Here is a 10,721-nt window from a genome sequence, read left to right as displayed (position 1 = left end):
ATTAAGGACTCGCAACCCATGGTTTTCAAGGGCCCACATGAGTTTTTTTCCCAGTCGGTCGCTCTTCTTGGCTTGCGGGATCTCCTGTGTTTCAACCGCCCAGAATTCGTTGTCAGCGATATTAGCTTCCTCTTCTGGGGGCTGTATTAGATTGGTATTGAAATCGCCCGTGATGATTATTTCCCATGCCGGTTGATCAAGACGGAACCCGGATATTACATTGTTTTTTTTTCTTTCTTTAATTTTTTGGTTAAAAACTTTTATTGAGCAATCACGTAAAATTACATAGATGGGCCCACAACCACACGGGCTGGCCGCTAAGTCGCATAGTACGACACATGAAATAAACAATCATTTCCTAGGTCAGGCCAAATCGTAGAACGAAATTGCTACAGACATAGAACAGGATACAACAATTTTCTATATAAAACATGAAAATACTCAACACAAACATAAGGCGAGTGCAATAATCAAGTCAGCCCAAATAGCAGAGGGGGAGGTCACGAAACAGGAGAACAAATACATCAATGAGAGTCGGGAAGGCCGTGAGGGGGGGGGGAAGCAGGGAGGACAGGAAAATCCTAGAACAGAGCGAAAAATTTCGGGAACGTCAGCCTAAGGAGACAGGGTAACATCGGAGGTGGCAACCAAGGGAGGGGTACAAATTTCTCCACGGTATGCATTCCATTGACCCCAAATTTTCGTCCACGCCCCCGGCCTGCCCCTAGCCATGTAGACTGTCTTCTCACGGAACATGGACCAGTCCATGTTGTCCTCCCACACTGAAACATCAGGAGGTCGGGATGCGCCCCAGAGTTGCGCAATGTCACGCTTCGCGACCATGTAACCCAGGGTCGCCCATCTAGTCTGGGCCACAGAGTAATCGGAGGGTTCCCACACATTCAGCAGACATCGACGGGCCTCAGGCCGCAGGTCAACACCAGTCACCTCAGTCATCAACGCAAGCACATCCACCCAATAAGCTGCCACCACAGGACACTCCCAAAGTATGTGCATAAAGGTAGCGCTCATCCCACAGCCACGCTTACACAATCCATCCGGGGAAAAACCCATCACGACCAAACGCGGACCAGTCACATACACCCGGTGGAGGATCTTAAGTTGCACCAAACGAAGACGGGCGGGAATGGCGACCTCCTTCGGGGAGGAGAGTGCCGACTGCCAGTCCTCGTCATCTAGTTCCAAGCCATCACCTACCCACATTTCTCGGAGTCGGACCAACAAATCAGCGCGATTATGAATCAGCTTCTTGTAGATGAGAGAGATGGTGCTGTCGGGCAAGTGTCCATCTAGTACACGATCTTCAAGGGGGGGAAGACTCGGGCAGGGCCACATCAGGAGTCAGAACCGAGGCTAAGGCATGTCGGACTTGCAGATACCGGAAAAACTCTCTATCACTCAAGTCGTATTCCGCCTTAAGGGCCTGGAATGATTTCACGCGACTATTCACACAAACGTCACCCACTTTACAAATCCCGATCACATCCCAGCGGTCAAAGCCCTTAGAAGACCAGAGACATCCCAAACGTTCAGAAGCATAAAGCGGAGTCGCCAGCGTCAGCCGATTCTCCCATCCCAAACTCACATTCGCTGCGCGCCACACGTTGACCGCTGCCCTGGTCGGGCCCACAAGATGGCGCCCGGCCGATCTGGAGTATAGCGCTCTATTAAAGTCCCCTCCCGGCAACTGGAGCTTATCCATCTCAAACGCCGGATCGCGACCTGGCGAGTACATCGCATGGTTAATGGCCGATAGCTGGGCTGCCCAGTAGTACCTCTTGATGTCGGGGAGTGCCATGCCCCCGTCGTACCAAGGGATAGTAAGTTTCGCAAGGGCTATACGTGGACGCCCATCCCAAATCAATTGTCTTTGCAGACTCTCGATTTCTCTGAAATAAGTAGCAGGAACATCGTCGAAAGAATTCTGAAGGGCGTAGAGGAACCGCGGCAAAGACATCATTTTAAAGAGAGCAGCCCTACCCAGAGGAGACAGGGGCAGCTTACGCCAACGGGCCACATCCAGTCGCAATCTAAGAAGCGGGAGGAGGAGATTACGCTCAAACCGGAGGGAGGAATCCCGGGTAATAAAAATCCCTAAATACTTGAAGCCAGACTGGACCACCTGGATAGGGAATCTGGCCGGCAAAGAGGGCAAAACACCCGAGAGAACATACACACAGGACTTAGCCCAATTAATAACAAGGCCCGAGTTAGCACCGAACGAAGTAAGAACATCAAATAAGACGTTCAAAGATTTACGCGGGGATGTCAAATAAAGAAGAATGTCGTCCGCGTAAAGAGAGACGCGGTCTTCAAAGTCCGGTGACCAACGGATCCCTTTGAGGGAGGGTTCCCATTGAAGCCACGCAGCTAACGGTTCCAAGGCCAGCGCGAAAAGCAATGGAGACAGGGGGCAACCCTGACGGGTCCCTCTACCAAGGCTAAAGGGGACAGAAACTCTGCCATTCACCACCACTTGCGCTAAGGGTTCCACATACAACAACTTCACCCATCCAATAAATTCAGGTCCAAAACCAAATTTTTCGAGAGCTGCCCAAAGATAGGGCCACTCAACCGTGTCAAAAGCCATCGAGGCGTCTAACGAGGCCAAAATGGCCGGCTCCGTCAGAAGCCCCGCCCTCGCAACAGCGCCGGGAAGACGACGTAGGTTAAGAGCCGTGTTGCGATGCGGGATAAATCCGGACTGATCCGGATGAACCAAGTCGCTAATGACCGTCAGCAGGCGGGTTGCCAGGAGCTTAGCCAGGACCTTAGGCTCAACATTTAACAGGGAAATGGGCCTATAAGACGAACAGAGGTCCCGCGGTTTCCCGTCCTTGGGAATAACGACTATCGTGGCAAGACGCTGGTCATACGGGAGAATACCCCGTTCCCGGGACTCCAAAAACATGGCACGAAGATAGGGCGCTACCTTGTCAGGGCGTAGCTTGTACAGCTCAATTGGCAACCCATTCGGGCCCAATGCCTTGCCCGAACGGAGCGAACGAATGGCAGTCACTATTTCATCCGTAGTAAAAGGGGACTCCAACGAGACACGGTCCAGATCGGAAACACTGGGCAAAGCTATATCGCGCAACAAAAGGCGAGAGTCAGCCACATCTCGTCCAGACACAGGGGTATACACCACACGAAAATACTCAGCAAAACATTCAACTATTCCAACCGGGTCTGTCACTCCGACACCATTCGACGACTGAATCACAGGCACCACACGATTCGCTCTCTCTTTCGTATCCAACCATGCCAACAATTTACCCGCTTTGTCCCCCACATCATACAGACGACCCTGCTGTTCCCGGAACATCAGTCTAGCCGCATCCGTGACCAAGGATTTATAAGCAAATTGTTTCAGACCCAGGGCGTGGAGTTTATCAGGGGTGATCTCAGACTCTAAGTCGGCCTCCCTCTCAGCAATCTCTATCTCAAGGTCCACCACCTCCCGATTCCCAGCCTTCTTGGATTCAGCAATTAGAGAAAGGGCCTGCCCACGAATCACTGTTTTAAAGGCCTCCCACAGGGATACCGCCGAGGAAACCGACCCCTCGTTGTCCAAAAAGTAGGCATCTAAAGACTTAGTCAAAAGGTTCCGGGTCTCAGGGGAGGCAATATACCAGGGGTTAATTGGAGCCACTCGGCCCACCGCCTCCACCCCCAACTCAAAACAAAGCCAGAGCGGAGAATGATCGGAGATGCCCCGGGGGAGGTGTCTGATCTCACGCACCGCCGGCGTCTGCGCCGCGGGCATCAGGAAATAATCCAGTCTAGACAGACTCCCGTGGGCCCCCGAATGGAAAGTGTATTGAAGCTGGGTAGGATGCAGGAGCCTCCAGCAATCCGCCAAACCAAACGTATCCAAAAACCCACCTAACCACTGTTGGGCTAAAGGAGTATCCCTAGGGGGGTAGCGATCTTGCAGACCGGAGATCACAGAATTAAAATCGCCTGCAAGAAAAAGAGTACTATCAGGAAGGTCCAACAACACACGGCCCAAATCGGCAAAGGTAGAAGTCTGTAGGCCGGGGGGGCACATAAACAGTAAACAAGGAGAGGGTACGACCTTCATAGCGACCCACGAGGACAGCATAACGCCCCCGATCATCAAGGATCACATCATCAATAGCTAGGGGGAGGGAAGCCCGAACAAGGATACCCACCCCCCTGGAACCTGTGGTAAACCCCGAATGTGCAGCAAGGCGATACCCCCACCTATTCATCGCACGACAAGTATTGCCCACCAAATGAGTTTCCTGCAAGAAAACAATATCGGGAGATAAACGGCGTAGACATTTTAACACCACACTCCGCTTAATGCGATCTCCCAGACCATTAACATTCCACGAAACAAGCCTCAACCCGCTACCCCCCATCCCACACAGCAACCCCGAAACCGCCCCTGCAATGAGCATGACATAAAAAGGAGCAGAAGCCAGATTGATTCGCCTAGAAAACATAACACAAAAACATCGAACATCCCAACCACCCACCCCCCAACAATCAAGAAAACACCCCCCACCCTGCACCCCTGCAAAATGCTAAATAGCCACCCCAACATGCAGTGTGCCTGTCGCCCAGGAACCCCCATTCTACAAAAAGAACCCCGGAGGAGGAAAGGCTCCGGCCCACCCGCCACCCCGAGTAAGACAGATATTGAGGAGAATACACAAATAGCAGAGGCACTGAGGCATCAAATCCCTGAAGAGTTTACTCTAGTCGAGGGCCCAGGCGTAGGCGGATTGTTCAGCTCTCCACACCACCCTCAGCACCACCCGGGTGGGCGGCGGACTCAGTCTCAGGAGATCGATCAGGCAGAGAGTCCATCCAGTCATTTACAGAATCAGGCCGATCAAAGAAGAAGGTTCTGTCGTTGTACTCAACGCGCAGCCTGGTCGGAAAAAGCATGGCGTAGCGAAGCCCCATGTCTCGGAGACGTTTCTTAATATCACGGAAGCCCATACGCTGTCTCTGGACCTGTTGAGAAAAGTCCGGATAGAAGTTCACCGTGGCGTTCTCAAAGGCCACCGGGCCCTTCACACGCGATGCTTGCAGGATAGCGTCCCGATCCCTATAATGGAAGAGTTTCGCAACAATAGGCCTCGGCGGGGCACCTGGTTTACCCTTGCCCCCCGGAACACGATGGGCACGTTCCACAGCGAAAAACTTCGTCAGACCAGACGGAGAGAGGTGGTTCTGGATCAAATCCTCAACAAGGAGATCAACAGAGTGAGGTTCTGGATTCTCCGGAACTCCGACCACTCGTACATTACAGCGACGTGCCCTGTTCTCAAAGTCCTCCAAGCGCCGGGTCATGAAGTCGTTCACCCTGCGAAGGTTGCCGACCTCCGTCTGTATCTCCGAAACGTCCTCCGTGAGACTGGATGACTTAAGATCCAGTGACTTCACCTTCTCATTGGTTTTCGACAGGTCAGCACGAATCAAGTTGACCTCGATGGCCACGGTGTCGATTTTGTGGGCCAAAGCTTCATATTGTTGGCCTATCGACTCCTTCATAGCAGAAATGGCGCCCATGATGTCCTGCAAAGAAGGCTCCATTGACGCGTCCACAGTGAGATCAGCATTACTGGCTCCGGGCAGGGCGGCTCCGGGGGACCCCTTGGAATGGGTGTAGCGGTCCATCACGTTAGACTGGACCGGGCCCCCACGCAGGGGCGTCTTGGTCTTCCGAGTCTCTCGGTCCCCTCTGCCCGCCATATCAGAACTGCGTCACCAGGTAATTAACCAGGCTGGATGGAGTGGCCACAGGAAAGTAGGGCCTCGGGACCAAAGAACCGCAGCTAGGGCACCACTAGTAGAAGGGCCAACAGATAGGAGAATAAGCTAGCCAAAGGCCCGACAGCCGTTCCGTGCCCCGACTGCAGCCCAGGCCAGGCTCCTCTGCCAGATGTCTCAGTCTGAGGCAGAAACGAAACCGAAACTTAAGAGGGGGACCCACAGGTCGAATCCCCCTGCCGTTGTTGTTCAACTTCAAGACGGCCACTGAGCCTCACCCAGTCCCGGGCGTACCTCGAGAGTGGAGCCCGAAAGTTCGAACAGACGTAACTCCGGAACCCCGGGTCCAAATCGAATTCCAAAAAGTCCAGGGCAATCAGCCCAGTGTCCTCTATACAAATCCTCGTAAAAAGTCAGGATAAGTTCAGGATATCATGCCGGGAGTGGCGGGGGTCCGGGGAGCGCTGTGCTCACGCGGCCATCTCGGATGCCCGCCAAGCTCCTCCCCGGATATTACATTGTTAATACGTTTGAATAGTTCTTTTTTTACCTTCATTTTTGGGTGAGCGTATACATTGATTAGTATAATGGGTCCGATACTAGACTGGGATAACCTCTCAAATTTGATTATTTGCATGTCTGCCGTAGTGGCAGCTAGTTGGGAGGCTTTGATATTTAATGCAGTACTTATATAAACCGACAGACCCCCTTTTGCTCGACCATGGAGCTGGGTGCGGGTTGCACTGACATGAAAACTAATTCTACCTGGGACGTCAATTGGCTCTATTAGCCAAGTTTCCTGCAGGGCAACGATGTCATAAGTGTCCCAAGTGTCCATTTTCCAGTAGTTGTTTAAAATTTCCTTGGCTCCAGCAATGTTCCAAGAAAGGACTTTTACTATGCTTCGTCTGGTGTTACACGGCCCGCTGTTAATTCAATCTTCAGTAGGGCATTGCATTGGCCTATTCTGTAACTCAGTTTTTGTAAGTTCTGCGCCCCTGGCACCTTGTAATACCGAGTAAGTTTGTCTACTTGTACTGGTGTGAACATCTCGTTTTGTGCGCTTTCTTAGTAGAGGCGAGGGATAGCCTGTAGTTGCTTCTTCCTTGAGCGAGATCCCCCACACTTCAAATTTTGTGATTTCATTGAGTAACTGCTTGACTATTTCTACGCCACTCCAGGTTGTGAGGGTGCCTTCATTGGCTAAGTTGTTCCCATGATTAATGAATTCAATTGTTAATAGGTCTGCTGACGTTATATGGTTGAGGCTCGGTATAACCGATATCAGGTGTAAGATGTTTCCTCGGTTTAGATAGTCTTGTGTGCCTTGCATTATATAATTAGGTATAAAAAGTAGCTTTCCAGTGGTTATTGGTTTTGTACCTTGCACATTGCGGTGCAACCGAGTTCTCATTGTATTATTGCTTCCGATATCCTTCGATTCTTCCTTTGTGCTTTTCACCTGTTGGGTGTAGTCGTCCTTTCTTAATTGCTCTGATGGCATACTTTCCTTAGTTTTTGCTTTCAGGATTGTTCTTTTTTGTCCGCCTGCTTCTGTGTAAGGCATACGGTCGTTGATGGTGGTCACTTGGATGGGCGTTGACCTAGCTGCTTTTTCCGGTCCTGTTATTTGATGTTGATCAGTGATGATCTTTACTTGTAGCTGGTCCTGCTTACTCTTATCAGCTTTTGCTATTACTTGTCTTACGTTGGTTTTGTCCCTTTTGAAGGTGTTGTTGATGCTCATAATTGTGTCAGGGTTTAGCGTAACTTTGTGTTTATTGTCAAGACCTTTGGTCACTACCCTTTGACCTCCTTGTTTGTTAGACTCATATCTGCTGGGTTCTTGGTTCAATGCTTGATGGTTTGTACCTTGCTGCTTAACGTAGGTTTTTTGTTGTTTATTCCCCTCTTTATTTGGCTCGTCATTTGAACTCCGTGGTACTCTATGCAGTGGTGAGTGATCATACTTGATACTTTCCAGACTCCAATCCACACTACTTAATGTTGTGGCTAATGTTGCATGTTCATCCCTATTTTGGTCATCTGTATCTGGACTTGCAATATGGACCGTCTCCTCTTGTATTATTGATGTTCCTTATCTCTTGATTTTGGCTAGGTTGTTACAACATTCCTCTTCGGCTGTGTGCTGTTGCCCTACTACTTTGGAGCTCTGCACCCTGGAACTGCCCCGTGATTTAGGTGTTGGAGGATGTGGCCCCTCTTCAGTACCAATCTTTGCTTTAACTAATGGTTTTGGGCGATTGAAGATCGGGAAGTTGATCAAGGTCTGCTTGGTGGCCGGCATACGGTTTAATAATTGATTTCTATTTTTTCTCGCCCGCTTTTTCTGTCTTTTAGTTAGGGGTTGGTTGGTGTTGGGATTTTTTTCACTGTCATGTGCGTGCTGTTCCTTTTCTAATGACTCATGACAGTAGTTATTCCGAAGTCCTTGGTTTGTCCCGAAAACATTTTGGACATCCTGTTGTTCATCGGTTATCTTTTTTATTGCCATATTTTGTTTCAGATCCTTTTCTAATGTTTGTTGAGCGACTACTGTTGTCGGTCCACCTTTCTCTTTTCTAGAATTACTATTTCGTCTTTGGGGAAATTGTTTTGTTGCACGATGGGTTCTCTTGTATTTAATGTACTAATCACTCCCTGGTTTGCATGCTTGCATACCTGTAGAATGTCTTTAAGTATTGACGGCAAGTCCTTTAACTTTTCCAGTATTGGACTGCACGTACAATTTAAGGGCTGAGTCCGGAGACGTGACTGTTCCTGGATAATGTCAACCACATTTCCCATGGTATCTAGTTTTTTGTTTATACTGGAGATGTGTTCGGCTATTGTACTCATAAGGTGGATTTGAATATCAAGTTTGTCCGACTGCATATTCAATGTTTTTATTGAGGTTTCCAAGATGTTACCCAATGCACTATGTAAGGTTATTATGGATTCCAGATTTTGATTAAGACCGTGCATTCCTGTTTGCTGTCGTGCGTTTACTTTAGTAGTGTTTGACGTACGGTTACTATATGTGTGTTCATCAAGAGTCGGTAGCATTCGATGATCCTCATTTTGTTTGTGTGGCGGTTCTTTATGTAATGTCCCTTTTGAGGATGATCGTTCACAGGATGCAGACACACTTGAAATTTCTATTATGATTTCTATTGATGATTCATGATGGCATTCAACAATAGGGCAGTTAAGCAAAACTATGTGGTCTTGTTTTTCTTGGGATTCTGTGTCCTGATTTGACACACTAGATATCTCAATTAAATTATTATTTTGCGTTTCCTGAGTTGTTTGAATGCCACGGTGCTGTTCGCCTATGATTTTTTTCTTGCGCCTTTGCTGTTGAAGCTACAAACTTATTATGTAGTTTCATTTGCTTGGAACCAGGCAGATTTATTTGGTTATCTTGTTTTACATTGCGCGACGTTGTGCATTGTATCTTGTCCGAAAGGGTTTGGGAGTCCGACCAGGAATTACTCCCCTTACTGTTTTCGCTGGACTTTAGCTTTATTTGATTTAGACGTGAATCCAGTCTCGGGGTCGAATGGTTGTTTGGTTGTACCTTGTATGCTGCATCAGTCGTGCTGACCTTATAGCTTGCATCGTCGACACCTATGGCCGGAGGGCAACTGGTCTTTAGTAGATCTTGGTTTATCTCATTTATTGATGAAACTGACGGTGTGGGGGTCGTGGCTATCCTTTGAGGCCACATGGTCGAGATACTCCCACCCAAGGGTTTTTCACTAGGACTGACCATTGAGCAGTCAATGGCACCTGACGGCATCGAACGATTCATTTGTTCTTGAGCCGAGTCGTGGCTACCGTTGTCCGTGTATTCCGTATGTACCATATGTACCTGAGCTTTTATTTGTGTCTTGTACTTGTTGCTCCCCAGAGCTATTTGTGAGCTCTTGTCTAATTCATCGGTTCCTATGCCTTTTGCTCGGGTGATGGTTACATCGGGCGGAGGGGACTGTGGAACGACTGACTGCATTAGAGCCTTGCTTGGGGTCATTGGTTTTTGTAGTCCATTTGGGGTTGCTGGCATTGTGTAAATGGCTGACACGGGATCTTTCAAAAATGTGAATTTACCGTTGGACTTCATAGTACCAAATATTGGGTAGATTGGGGATAGAAGTGAGGTGGTTGGGGGATTGGCTACTGTATCTTTGCCATGAATAGTGATTGCTTTCGCTTTAAATTTCCGTTTGGTAGTCTGCTGGGGGTTTCCTCGTGTTCTCCCCGACCTCATTGTTCCCGCCGGCTTGACCCCAAGGTCTCTTACTGCCCTTAGGGACCTTTGCACTGTGTGCTTGCAAAGTATTTACATGTATGGTGGGATGGTCAATGAACACGTATAGTGAGTGAAATGTCCCTTTGTGCTCCATTTCACCCCTCTCCAAATCCTTTCCAAGCGGAGACTTCAACTGTGGCTGCCTTTGCTGTTACACGCCACCACTGACACCTCTATTGCCACTATTGCCTATAGCAGTCAGCACCCTGCCCCTTTTTCCTCTAGTGCTCTACACCCTCCGCCACTCCTCACCGGGTATGCTGGGTTTGCTGCGCACTGTTCACCCGCACTCCAATGGTGAATTCCCCTGCTACTGCGGCAGCTGTGGCTTCCTGTGCTGCGGCTGTGGTCTTGTATTCCCCCAGCGCTCGACTCCTCACTCAGCGCTCACACCCGTTTGGGAGCCCGTGGCCTGTTCTCCTGTTCCCCTCCTCCTCACTATCGGCGATCGGCAGTCAGCTGCGCCGAGAAACCTCCTGTAGCCTCAAGGGAGCCTACGGGGACGGCGTCAATAACAGTCCGATTCCGAACAGGACCTGTGACCTGGGACCGGGTGACCGGGTAAACTGAATTCTATTTACCCACTTGCCCAGATGCTGGTCCGCAGTTGCGGTGGGGGCTGCGGGGGCTTTGGTTCAAT

General features: G+C 49.6%; 1 protein-coding gene across 2 annotated transcripts in view; it reads left to right on the top strand.

Moving 5' to 3' along the window:
• The window catches only part of TRIM23 (tripartite motif containing 23), a 712,673-nt gene that overhangs the window by 535,928 nt on the left and 166,024 nt on the right, over window positions 1–10,721 (top strand). The window lies entirely within an intron of this gene.

This window comes from Lissotriton helveticus, chromosome 2_1 (assembly GCF_964261635.1).
Source record: "Lissotriton helveticus chromosome 2_1, aLisHel1.1, whole genome shotgun sequence".
NCBI lineage: Eukaryota > Metazoa > Chordata > Amphibia > Caudata > Salamandridae > Lissotriton > Lissotriton helveticus.
Note: the sequence above shows the minus strand (reverse complement) of the source record. Positions and strands in the feature narration are given on the sequence as shown.